General features: G+C 39.8%; 1 long non-coding RNA gene across 1 annotated transcript; it reads left to right on the top strand.

Annotated features, from left to right (window-relative positions):
* The first annotated feature begins 1,835 nt into the window (after positions 1–1,835).
* LOC124286217 lies at positions 1,836–13,596 on the top strand. The gene is made up of 3 exons (XR_006900983.1): positions 1,836–1,846; positions 10,654–10,661; positions 13,339–13,596. It is a non-coding gene; the product is annotated as an uncharacterized LOC124286217 (long non-coding RNA).
* Positions 13,597–14,619: the final 1,023 nt, after the last annotated feature.

Genomic DNA, 14,619 nt, shown 5'->3' with positions numbered 1-14,619 from the left:
AGGTTTCGATGCCTGCTTCTCGCTTGAGGAGACGGCTGATGTGGTGAGAGGTTTTCCCTATGAAGGGGAGGGAGATACGAATAGGTGCTGGTTCAGTTTTGTTGGAGGCCGGTTTTCTTGTTGGGAGAGACAAATCGCGTACATGTAAAGTGAATAGATGATGGAAGTTCTTTGGGATGGTCACACGTTGCTACAGTTTGATGCTCTGTTTATTGTCCTCCCAGTCTGGTGTAGCCAGAAGTAGTGGTCAGGCAACTGACCGAGGGTTCCTGCAAAAATGCCCCGGTGAAGCAACAATCAACATCATTCCAACACTCCTCGCTATCTGTTCTGCTGTGTTCTTGGTTGACTAACGCGTAGTCTCTGAATACATACAATTTTGACAGAAACCAATAATTCATTTAAATTGAAAAGGAGCTCCCGTGACATCGGAGATTAAGAGTAAATCTAGACATGTTTCATTTAGAGCATTTCATTGCAGATAGGGAAGAAGGGAGACAGACGCTATTCTTGGCATTGTTTTCATGGGCTATCAAGAACTGCAAAGTGTCAAATTTAGCATCTAACTAATTGTTACTTAAAACACAGACCTTAACTTAGGAGGAAACAAGAATGAGACAAATGTTGTTTTGTGTATTATCTGCCTAAAAATATACCGTATTCCACGCAATTAGCACGCTCTCCCAAATAAGCGCCCTCTATTAGAAATATGATGCATGTTGCTGCCCTCATCCCCCATCCTGTAAAGGTCATACGCCATTTAACTTTGAAACTGATATTCCAATTTGTATTGTGATGAACAACTGAACGAACTACCATACCAACGTATGATGCACACATCCTCACATCGATTCAGAATTTTGGGGAAAACAATATCTTGCGAGTATAATAAATATCAGAATTCATTATTGCGTATATACTGAAGAAGTGTTCTCTACAGAAACCATACACAATACACTTTACACAAGAAAATGCACTCAACATAGGTCTCGTAGGCGAACGTGAACCCGAAGTACATCGGCGTTTGCTACGCGTGGTGATATGTGTTGACTGACTGATTTGTGTGATTGGGTTATCTGCCTATTTTATCAATTCTACTCCAATTCTTAATTACGACTTCTTATATGTAACGTTGCATCTGATTATGCGTGAACGCGCTCTAGACACTGGACATATTGTCTTTCTTTGTGAAAATACAATTTTAGGCTGGTCGTTTACTTCAAAGAGAACAGACTTATCTGAGTTGATAATGATTCTCATAATTTCCCCAAATCGTGTTATTGCTCTCTTCTCGCGATATCACGAGTAACTACTGCCAAGCAAAGTGTTTCGTAAAACAGACGCATTTTGTCTGCATTATGTTATTCACATCACTGTCTATTTACTAAAATGCATCAAAAAAGGCTACACAGTCACTGCGATTTAAGATGGGCATAGAATGATAACTTGACAGGACCGCAATATCCGAGTTTCAAACTTGCGAAATCGGTTCCAAACAGCTGCTGATACGGCAAGGAGGACAATTGGGACAAGACAACGTCATGTCGGCGCCCAAACGGTGCAAAGACTTTCAACATCCGGTGTGCAACCTTATTGCATTGTCAGAGACTTGCCAGACAGCGATGGGCAGCTAATGGGGCCAATCCTGGCAACAGGCCATGGCGAGATGTCATTTTTGCAGGTGAATCCAGGTTTAACGTATCCTTTGCAGATCGACGTCAACGGATTTATCGACGTCGAGGAGAAATAATTGAGCCAAAGTGTGTCCTTGAACATGATCGTTTTGGAGGAGGTGGTGTCATGATCTGGTCTGCTATCAATGCCAACTTCCGATCCCACATAGGAAGTAGTGGTTAAAGGCACTCTGAATGCTCAACGTTATGTGGACAATATCCGTCGTCTGGCTGTACCCCCACAGTGATGGATCAACATGGTGGTCATAACCATTTTGTGTTTCAGCATGATAATAAACGTCCCCATGCAGCCAGGGTAACAAGGGATTTTGGTAATTTTGAGAATGTTCGTGTGATGGACTGGCCTTAATTGGCGCCAGATATGAACCCAATCGAGCATCTGTGGGATGAATTTGTTCGAAATAAGTTGCTGAATTGACACAGGCCCTTTAACATCACTGGGAGACCATCCAACAGCTGTTCCTGAGAAATTTGGGTCTTTCAGTGCCCCGGAGACTCCGAGCATGTCTTGCAGCGCATGCTGAAGACACACGATATTGACTGCAAGTGACACACACACACACACACACACACACACACACACAGCCCCCTTTGTTTGATGTCGTTGTTGCGTCACTGATGTTGTTGTTGATTGGACATTTTCAGATGACATTGTCATCAGATGTTCACTTAAACCATATCTGCCAGTTACATTTATTTATGTTCACATTTGTATGAGTAAAGAAAGTATGAATATCAAATTGCGTTTGTAATAGTTTTCAGTATACTTACTTTCTCAAAAACTTACTCATGTCAAATACTTTGGTGACATGCAACCTCCAAACCATTAAAACTTTCCTATTGAGCGCTTTCTATCATACATAGTCTCTCAGTAGTGCAGAGCACCAGCATCATTGTCGATGAAACAAGTTAAGAATATTTAATGCATGATATTATGCTAAAAAGATCAAATAATTTGGGGTCAAAAGATGAGTTCCTCAGTTATGTTTCATCCTGGATCAAATTACATGAGGTGAAATTCGATCGACAGTGATGTCGCTGCTGCAGTAGTCCATGTCATCCTAGACTATGACTTGAAACGTCCACATAGTCAATCACATGCAACAAATAACAATTTAGATTTCACATAGTATGTTGGTGGAACTTCGGAGTAAGGATTCGCGATTAAGAGTGACACATATTTCACACACTTAACATGCATGTACTTTACAAGTGTACCTGAAAAGGTGCTATAAGCTCTTGGTTTCATGTTCTATTCATGTATCCAGTTACATATGAACTGGTTTCAGATATTTACAAATTTGGGGACATCTAAAAGTCTGTGGTTACATTTATCCCATTTCTATCTGTCTAGAACTAAAATCAACCAAATTAAACAGGTTCGACTTCAGCCGTTCTTCCATGAATTGATAGTGTAACAAATCTATAATTCTGAATTAGGAGTTTTTCTTATAACTGCCAAGTATGAAACTAAATTTGTACTATATTACATATTGTGTTCATGCTGGTCACAACTGTGACAAATGGCTCCATAACCCACAACATGTGTATTCAGTTTGCAACAGGCAGAGGTCAGGTTCGTGTATATCAGCACGCGCACTGTTAGCTGTGTTTCGGATGTTTCCAGAAGAATTTAGACAACGCTGAGAGAAGAAGGAAGAAGAAAATGTCAGTCTATAAATATCTGATTTCAAAGCATCTGGGCATGCCACATTTTGTAAATGAGTGTTCTTTTATCCCAGTGAACCATTACAAACTCAGTTGCCACTTTGAAACTATGAACGTATCGACAACACTAGCTAGTACATTCGATGTGGAGAAGAAACACAACGTGTTCCCTGGTTTTTAGATAATTACTCCAATTTCAAATTTTCTTTGAATAACGTAAGATGAGATCAGCAAGGGATATTATTTAGTTACATATAACAATATATGGTCCATGTAGCTGAGATCCAACAGTCGTTCGTAAAGTGGGGATATTATTTGGGAACCACATTTTTTATTGTATATATATTTAGAAAAATGAATATTCCATTCACAACGTGTCATAAGTTTCATGCAAACGGTCCAATTCCCTGCAAGTGTTTTTTTTATGATGTGTACTTGTTGGGTAGACTTCACAGTGGTTGTGTGTTAATGAAAATTTCAGTGACAAAAACAGACGAATATTTTTTTCTGATATGGTTGTACCTCATACTAAAGGTATTTTGACATGACACGTCAGGAATGTCTGCCTGCAATTGGTATGTTTGAAGTTGGAACGAGCACTTGACGTTTTACAGTCAGTAATTAGCATATTACAGTCACGATATCGTCAGACAATATGTTGCAGTACGGAGCAGGGCGTGGAGTCATCCCACAGATGACATCCTTACCTTATCAGCTGGCTGACGGTAATAACCTCTTTGATCACGTGGACGAGGCGACCGACTTAGGATCAGAAGGTCCGTGGTTCGAGTCTCAGCGGCACATTCGGCAATTATATACCTAGAAGTTTGTGTAAGTCTTAGAGTGACATTCTGTAGAGACGAATATTTTAGGGTGGCAGTTTTGCTGTAGGGAGATCTGTGCGTTTGTGAAGGAACTGTGTCAGGAAGAGAGTAGCCAGGTAATGTGTCACTTTTGTTGTCAGACCTACTATATGAATGACAGGGTTTTACAAATTTCACTACATTATGGGATTATGTATAGAGATAACTTTTATTTTGTTTTTATTGTTTTCAAAATAACCCATTAATCACGTAAACTCTTACTACACTGCTCACAAAATGTAGGAGATATCGAAGTTAAACACAGCGGCGAAAACACAGGAAAGTATTTTCCTCTGAGTACTTAAGGTATGTGGAGGATAACCATTGGCCCACCTCACCATGTTGAACATTAACCACCAGGTGTCCTTAGACCCGAAAACATTGGACGCAGACGCACCTGGAGGTGGGAATGAAAAATCACACCATGTTTCACACATGGAAATGGCAAAATGCACGTGCCGCGCGTTCAAGGATGGCTAAAGATGTCGGTCTAGGGCCATGGCAATCTATCATGTCACCTTTTTTTTGTCCATAATGCAAAGATTACGAGAAGACAAAGTATTGAGAGCCACAGGGATGCTCCAGGCTGGAAGAATACAAGCCCACACAGCAACACAACTGGGTGTCTCGCAGTCTCTGGTCAGCGGGCTGTGGGCACGTTACACTGCCACTGGAAGAGACCTCGCATGACCGGCGGATCATCACTGGAGCCCTCCGTGATCGTCGACAAAATGCGACACAGCTGCAGCAAGTACACGGACACACCATTGGGAGCCGTATCTCCAAACAGACTATACGGAACAGTTTCCATTCTGAACACCTCCGAGCAAGGCGACCTTCCATCCCGATGCCCCTAACAAACCGTCACAGGCAGGCCCGGAATGACTGGTGCCATCATCACCAGCAGTGGAACAATGCCTGGTGGTCCCGTGTGATGTTAGTGGTTATCAATATGGAAGGGGGTCTGTTATGGTGTGGGATCGGATCACGTGGAGTGCAGTACCGACATCTGCCAAGGGAGAGTCTCTGGAGTCTGCTACCGTGACCACATCATCACGCCACACGTCCTGCCGTTTGCACGCCGCCACGGACAAGGTTTCATTTTCCAGGATGAGAACGCCAGGGCTCACCATGCTCGCATTGTCCTTGATCATCTCTGGCAGCACCATCCATGGCCAGCGATGTGCCCCCCGCCTCTCCCCCATAAAGCGTGTGTGGGATATGCTCGGACGACGAATGCAGGAGCGGCAACCCCGATCTTCCAAATCAAAGCAACTGGATATATAACGAACCATTGCATGCAGAAGAAAAGAAAAATATATCACCTCGCCTTGGAGGTGTGTTAGATTTGGATCAATACATTTTTTCTATTTTGTTTTTTTCGCCAGCTATACATACAGGTTGACATGTGTAATAGTGTACAGTTCAATACGTACGTGTAAGGTTGATAATACTTCAGTATAATTCTACAGAGTCAATATCATTTTTACATGTACAATGAGATAATTTACTTACTCAACGGTTCTGAATAGCATGTGTAAACTGGACAATACTTTTAGGAAGTGGGGTTCCTCGTCAAGATTAATGTATACATGTTTTGTGGTATTATAATAGTGTATGATTTGTCTCTTGATGTATGAAGTATTTGGAATGAAATCTTTCTTACTACAATTGTATACAATATTCTTCACTAAAATAATTATCGAATTTAATGCATAGTTATACTATTCTTTAATCCCAAACATTACCTGTGAGTTAGTAAGACTCAATTCTACGTCTACAGTTCTAAGCCGTATTTTCATTTTACGCCATATGCTTTCCACCGTGTCACACTCCCCGAAGATATGATAAATTGTTTCGTCATGATCGTTGCAAAAGGTACATTTAGGGCTATCCACATAGTTGATTTTGTAGAGGAAGTGTCTGGCTGGCAATATTCTGTGAATCATCCTGTACTGCAACCATATAAACTCCGTTATTTGCTATCGAGTTGAACTATTTCTAGTGAAGGTCCGGGTAGTGTGAACCAGTGACGTGTTCCTTCTTATCATAGCAGGGGAGTTTAACAAAGGGTAAATCAACTAACATATATAATATGTATCATGTGCTTTCTGATGTCCCAGGCGACTGTTTGTACATTTTATTATAAACGGATACACAGGATTATATAATATACGTCCGGATAGAGTAATGCCTATTGAATTTGCATAACATAAAACGGCTTTTGGATCAATACTGACAAAGGTGTTCGTGTGAGGTTCAGTCCAAAAGATACATTGACATTTTGAACCCAATCAATATATAGTGTCCCCTCGGACTTCGCTTTATGTCAGTTTTATAGCAGTATAGATCTAGGGACCTTTTACTGTATGACATCCCCACGTAACAGGTGTATCCTGGTCTCGGACGGTGACAATAGCTTCCAGAATCTCACAGTGTGAAATCCAGTGTCACAGATTTGAACTGAAACTAATTTGTATGTATAAAAGGATAGAATATCATTTAACAACACATTGTTCAAAAGAGCTAGAAATCAGCATTAACTAAGTTGAACCATCACACTAGGGAGAATATGGACTTGCGATACTTCTACGACATGTGTGGTTCCCCATCAGGATTTAAACCATCGTTTACGTTTCTGGCGATTGTACCCAGTTTTAGCCATCAACTGAAATTGTCAGTTACACTGCGATGGCACAAATTATATTTATATAAGTAAAGGCCTTACGGTACCCACCAAGGGCGACAATACTTTTACAGTATTTCAACCTCCGCCTGGGACACAAACAAACTACATGTGGTTTGATTTTGGTACGCAGCCGTTATATATGAAGCTACTGTACTATGAACAAATTCAATTTCCTTAACAAAATAATATTTATATGAGAATTGATTCCAGTAAAAAATGGAGAATCTTCCTCTCTTAAGAAGTATTTGGGAGTATATTGAAAATGGAAAATACGACAAAATGACGTCTTCATATCTGGAATGCCAACCCAAGTAAGAGAAACTGACAGTCGGTGCGTTAGTGAGTTTATCGTTACGCAATATTCCACCAAACCAAATTGAAATGGTTACTGTAACACATGTTACTCCGATATAAGCAAACACAAAACTAAAAATGACGTTTTGGTACCGACATTTTGCTTAACATCTTAGTAAAGTATAGATTCGATTACCTTTCTTGGGTTGAGTCCCACCTTGGATTCGAACCGACACCCTCAGAGTAAGGCACTTAATCGCCAGCATGCAAAGTCAGCCGCCTAACCCGCACAGCCACCGCAACTTCCACATGTTTCATGCAGTGTCTTTGCCAATTCCTGCAAATTTTAATCAGGACTATCTCTAGCTTAAATCTGGCTTGCAAGATAATCCCAAGGATGGCAGACATTGTTTCATATCGACCCTTCTTGTGGGCTATGGTAATGTTTCGATTCCCTACAAATGGGTGATGACAGCGCCAAAAGGAATATTAATCGACTGACAAGAGGTTATCAAAATCTGACACGACGGTTGTGTAAAGTACATAGTGTTGATAACGTTTTGACTTTTTAGTGCCCCGGAATCGGTAATGAGATTAAACGTGCTCTCATGCGAAACGCAACCCCACACTGTCACTGAACCACGACCAAAGCGTTCAGCTGCATGGATCATCTTCAGATGACATGTCTCGTTATGATGCCAATACTTAAAGAACCACTAAACTTTGTTTTTTGTTACTCTTTTAACCATTACATATGAAAGATTTGTGGTTAGTCTTATGCGGAACACCAAATTTATTCTTTAAAAACTTGTGGTTAATTAATACCGAGCGATTAAAAGTGGCCAAAAAGTCGCCTGTCTCCCTCTCGCCCGCCAACGAAACCACAGACAGGTTACGTAACTCTGTCGCCAGAGCACTGCAGTGACGTCATATGAGGAACGATTTTCAGTTAGTTGTATAGAAAATGTGTAGCACGCTCATCATTTTGATGATTTCTCGACATCAACGACGACATGCCGAATCGTTGCTTTCTCGTGAATTGCTCCTAGGGGTCGGGCGATGGTGTCCCCATGCACAGATTTCCACAGGACCCCACAGTTCGTGCTAAATGGGTTATGTTTGTGAGTGCGAAGCGAGCGTCGTGGAAGCCTGAAACGATATCTTACTTGTGTTCAGATCGCTTCACGGAAGTTAAAGAATCAAAACTACTTACTAATTCTAGTAAAATATGCATATGATTGATGACCATAAAGATTTTCTATGACACAACTTGTAACATAACGATTATATTCACACCCACCTCGCTGCCACGAGAGAAATTGTTATGTTATACGCTATGTCATGCAAAATCCTATTGGCCATCAATAAAATACATATTTTACTACCAGTAGAAAGTAGTTTTGATTTTGTAACTCGGTGAAAACAAACCTAAATACCATTCATCCTCAGACTGGCGGATGTTCCCGACAGGGCGCCGCCATTTTTAAAAATAAAAAAAATCTGTTAGAATTAATGAGATTATAGTTTGTTTTCATCAAGTTAGAAAATCAAAACTACTTTCTACTCGTAGTTAAATATGTATTGGAATCATAACCAAACGGATTTTGCATGACACAACTTATAACATAACGATTTCTTCCACGGAAGCGAGGTGGGGGTCGAAGTCACAATACTGCGCGACAAATTCCTTCTACATTCCCATGGTTAATGTCCATCACCAGTATGTAGATACTAGTTAATGTGCGTCTGTATATTTGGTCTTATAATCCTAATAAGTTTATTATCATACTTGTATGCATTTTGAAACTAAATAAAAAGCAGACGATCTGCTGATACTTATAGTGAATTTATAACAGAACTGTAATATCTAGACATTTGATAGTTTGCCAATGTGAATCATAATTCGCACACACACCCTAGTGCATGTTATCTGTCTCATTACACTTCACGGCGAAAACAATGATTCTGTTGAATGCTACGACAAATGAATAAAAACAAAATGCAAATATTAAAATTAAAACAGATTAAAGTTATAGGAACAATATCAGGCCATTACCTTGTTCGAGGAATGTATCCATCAATATCCACAAAACTGTTCCAAATGATGTGTCTGTTAACAGTTTAATATACGATAAAGTGATAAATCTTTTCAGGTATTGGTGTATAGTCTCATTGGTCACCCAAGATAGCACACCTGGCAACTAATTGCATAATGTCCGCCTTTCATTAAAAACAGTAATTTAGTTAGCCAATAATTCGCAATCAATCAATGTATTGCCGGTTAATCCTTTGAAAGAAGGACGTTGTTTTTACGCAGACACCGACACGACAGAGTGTATTCAGTATAGATTAGTAAATCTACATACATAAACACTACCTTTTGACAATTCCGCTGTGTAAGATAAAAGTAATTAATCAATCAGCATGTTATCGGTTAATCCTTTGATCGATGTTTATAATGTTGAATATTTACTCCAGACACAAGAAATGCCAAATGGGAACCTTTGTCGGGTAATCTAAGTGTGTTACCAATAATTATACCTGTTATTAATTCATTCACTGACCATCAAGTGAATGATGACAAATAACATGTGTAGGTTTATACCACCTAACACAGGTAACAACAAGGGAGTATTAATTGATGTATTGCATGTGAAAACTTATGGGCCGACACTGTTTTGAGAATACAAACAGATTTTTACATGACATGATTAATTATGGAGGTAAAATGGGATCAATTTGGATCAGTCATTATACAAATAGGGCCTAACGACACCAATCGATTTTGACAGAATCGTCTATGAAAACAAGTTGTAACTCGGAAACTAGGCAAAGCAGGAGACAAAATTAAATGACAGTAGATTGTGAGAACATATACCGTATACCGGGAAATTTTCGAGGTATCTAATTTTCGAGGTTTTCGAGGTTAGAAACGCAACCTCGAAAATATTATATCCATGAATTTTTCCGAACTTCGTACCTTTGGGCTAGATTTCCTATCGATAAGCATCTCAACTGCTGGCAAACAATGACTTCCTGACATGCGCATTAACTCTGTAATGCCTGTCTACAACCACGCTATTAGACTCATTTTGTCTCGTCAAAAAGTAACGACATCGACTGAAACAAACTTTTATTCGTGCGATGGCACGTTTGAGTCAAGCTACTTACATGTATAAACTATCGTAAACAACAATTGTCACGATTTCAGGTTTATACAAGCCTGTAAACAAGATAATTTACCCCCTAAAATGTAGATGAATTCTGCATCGGCCCCCAAAGCTATTCCTCATATGACGTCAGAGATGCGCGCCGCTCTGATTGGTTGAAATTTCGTTCGCGGGTTAGAATTGTGCACTGTTGTCAAAAAGGTCGATTTAAGTCAATTAAAGGTCGAAATGAGTAGTTTTAATGACGGGGTTTCATTTATAACGATGCCAGTTAGTGATTTATGTATTTGTACCCCCTAGGGTTTATGTGACCTTTAAAAAGCTCCCGAGTCACTGTTGACACAATGGCGAATTGTGGAAGCGATGGACGATAGTTGGGACGTCAGTGCCCTTAGTTTCTCGAATCTCCGGCACACGAAAAAGTGCTGTTTCTCTGCTGCAGGAACAAGCGATCGAGTTTGCAGTGAGCCCCGATGTAAGCAGTGATAGAAATGGGACCCACTGACAAAATTGCCTCATTTAGTTGAAAACACTAGACAATAGGTCCAAATCTGCTCCTACTGACAAAACAGAAAGCGAAATGCAACATATTCCATTCAAACCAGGCAAATGCAATCTGTAAACAAGAGGTGCTGTAAAAGGTGTGCCCCTAGGCGGCAAATATTGGGTTAAGCAAGAGGCACACTGTGCTCTAATGGTGTTACACAAAGTTTACAGATGAATCAAGGTCTTCACCCCAGTTCCAATTGTATGTGTCGATATCACACATGACAGGCAAACAGATTATGTCCTTGTCAACGGATATTAGACTGGCGTGCGATATTTTAGGTGATATTCACTGGAAGTTAACTGCAGAAATTTTGAACTGCAAAAAAATAGGCGTCGTTTGTTTTTGTTAATGTTGAGCATTTAAGTAGAATTTGGAATACCTACAATCCACGATTGCCAATATGCATCAAGGGGAGCTTTAACCAGGAGTGAGTGAGTGAGTTAATATTTAATTCTTTCCATTCGAAGGACGAGATATCACGTCTGGGGGGTCACAACCCTTCAATACGAGACTATTTTTAGCAACATGACACTTACATACGAGGGACGCGATATCACGTCTGTTATGGTTGCAACGGTTGACATGGACCATTCATGACTAACATAACATCAAAATCCATATGAACTGAAACGTTTTCCAAACATCTTTATTCACTTTCATTAAACTATTTCAGACCAAAAGAGAAAAAAAAGGTCGTCTTTAACACAGAAACATTGGAAATGAAGTTGTTTTTCTAAAAGGAATAACAAAATTGAACTTACAAATCAGTCTGGTAATTGTGACAATTTCTTTCAATCCAGTGACTACACTATGGTGGAAGAACAACCACAATTTAGTAGACTTATGTCATCATTTATAGGGTCATGACATCCCAATCCAAGGAAACGAGTGTTACCTGTGGTAACAACTATAAGAACAATCAAAGTCAAAGAACATTGCTAATAATCAAACGTCAAACGTCGTAACAGCTACTCTCATCATCACTAATGGCAGATAGAACTTGGCTTGCAGTCTGATACGATGTTCAACGACCAGCCACTTAACGCTATATTGTGACAAAATGTCAAGATCATATAGCACGTGGTTTTGACCAAGGGAGAAAATCAGGAAAATCCTAAACATCACACTGTCACAAAGTACACGAATTGTATTCGAAGGACGAGGATACACGGCTAGAAAACAGTGAAATATGTTTAGTAGGAGTAGACGGGTTATCACGTCCCTCGTATGGAAACATTGTAAAAACTTCGACGTCATATCTCGTCCATCGAATTCAGAGACTACAGCTGGAAAATCTGGTCGTATGCAAGGGTTGTAGATGACTGGACGTATTATCACGTCCTTAGGATATACGTGCAGCTGTGAAATGTTTTCGTCGTATTGAAAGAGTTAACATCAGCACATACACCAGCAATGTTTCACCATATCATAACGAGAACAATTTTGACGTTTATAAAGAATATCTACATATTACAAAACATGTCGTCAAAGGACAATAAAACAACTCGATCTGCACAGTTAGAATTAAAACCAGCATGTAATAGTGAGTGAGTGAGTGAGTGAGTTTACGTCACGTCGGCAATATTTAGGGTACGTAAGTTCCAAAACATTCAAAGTAAATTTAAAACTTACCAGGTTTTTAAACGTATTTTTTTGTGTTGTTTTAATTATGGCTAGATTTGACTACAATCTCCAGCGACTGAAGGGATGATGAAAATACAGCTAGTGTCCATGCAGGTAGCAACGGTACTGTAAGTCCCCATGGTTCCTGTATGGTGATCTACCTTCAGCTGTTGGCAAGCTGTAGCCTGTTTTTTATATTGTGTTTTCCTCTATAGTTAAAATGTTTTAAATTTGATTACTAGTTTTATATTTATGTTTGTGATATCCTAGTTGTTTAACTGTACTTTGTTGACAGTTTTTTTTATTATTTACCTTTAATTATTATTGATCTATAACTTGATTTAGTCACGATATGCCTGAAATATTGGCAAAGTGACATTTTAACTCACTCACTCACATGTGCAGAACATAGCACTTATGGTCAATATGGGGATGTCGGGGAGGGGAGAGAGATACAATCTCACATTGTACATGATTATTCTCACTATGATATAATGCAAAGAATCATTGAGACTATCCATCCCGGTATCTAAATGAAGAGCGTGTTAGAGGGGATCGGAACGGGCGACAATAACAACAACTACAAACATCTCGCTTTATCTAATTTCTTTGGAATACATGTGTGTCTGGTGTCATAAAGTGAAAGCATCGTTCTTTGAGACAACGTTCAGACCTCACTGACAGATAACCTGAATTTTACATGGCACAAAATCAGTCACACCATAATATAAATTTGTCATGACTAACAATTCCACAATGTGGTATAAAGCCAAAAAATCAAATCAAGATCCATGTACTGGCAAACAAGGATAAGTTGAGCACCGACCTGACAATTGACCCGCATTAGCATGTATCAGTGCCGCCCACTGGTGCCTGCCATTGTGAGCGAAAGGGCCCAAGGGTGACAGCGATCAAGTGTAGTGTGATGGGTGAAGCGCGTGGCCTGTCTCAGCAAACTCCGGTTGCTGGTACGCGCGGAATCAATTTCATCGTCATGCGCTGCACGTGCACTAGACCACATCTGCTCTATCTTTCACAAACCAAATGGGTTTCGCCGTTGCCGTGCATCGCCTACTTCTCGGAAACGCATTCTCTGTGCCGGTCCAACTTATCCTTGTTTGCCAGTAATTGTATCACCTATACAGGTGATGCAAGTGGGGATTTTATTTCAAATAAGAGTAACTTATCTTTTGGCGTGAGAGTTTGGACGGCGGAGTAAACTTTAAGATATATGCTAGTGTCCCAGTTAGGACTGTTTAGGTGTTGGTTTTAGCGATCGAGTCAGTTAGAAAATGTCTATGTTACTGGCTAAGCTTTAGCAGTGTTCGAGGAATTTTACGTTGGGAGGCCCCAAAAATAGTCTTGCACGTTGTACCCATGTTTGCAATCAAACCCGGGTCTCCCGCACCATGAGCAAAGGTTTTAACCACAAGACTATCTCACCGGCCCCTTCCGAGTTAGAACTGTTTAGATTGTCTCAGATTATCAGGAGTAAGGATTGATTAAATGTTTGTTTTAGTGTTCGAGTCAGACCATTTAGAGAAGTGTCGTATTTCGTCTGACAAGCGGTTGGAGTAAGGATGGTCCTATTGGTCGAGGGGCCGAAAATTGCTGTGCATGAGCATGTATTAACTACATAATCAGCAGCTGAGTAGCAACAAACCAAACTCGCACATTCGGACAGGCTACATGGCTTCGTTTCTGACATGTGTAGTTCAAGACTGTTGTAAACAATGGTTGAAAACAATGGTTATATTTCTTCCTTCTTATGGGGATTATTGTTTGGAGCTTTTGACCATTTACGTGCATGCTTTTGGTGGGAGTTAAACTGAGGGCACATATATGCGTAAGTGAGAGAGTTTTGGGCCTGGGGCGATATATTGGCCATAAATGCATAGTTTTGTCAACTTAGATATTATGTTCTTCATATAAAAGTATATACATAGTTATGAGTTGACAAATGGAACTCTTTCAGAAATATTACTTCCTAATACCTTCTGTATGAAGAACATTATATCAAAGTGGACAAAAACTATTCATTTACGGCATATATTTAATCATTTTAAAT

The sequence above is a fragment of the Haliotis rubra genome, unplaced genomic scaffold, assembly GCF_003918875.1.
Source record: "Haliotis rubra isolate DU_JTF1 unplaced genomic scaffold, ASM391887v1 Scf379, whole genome shotgun sequence".
Classification (NCBI taxonomy): Eukaryota; Metazoa; Mollusca; class Gastropoda; order Lepetellida; family Haliotidae; genus Haliotis; species Haliotis rubra.
Note: the sequence above shows the minus strand (reverse complement) of the source record. Positions and strands in the feature narration are given on the sequence as shown.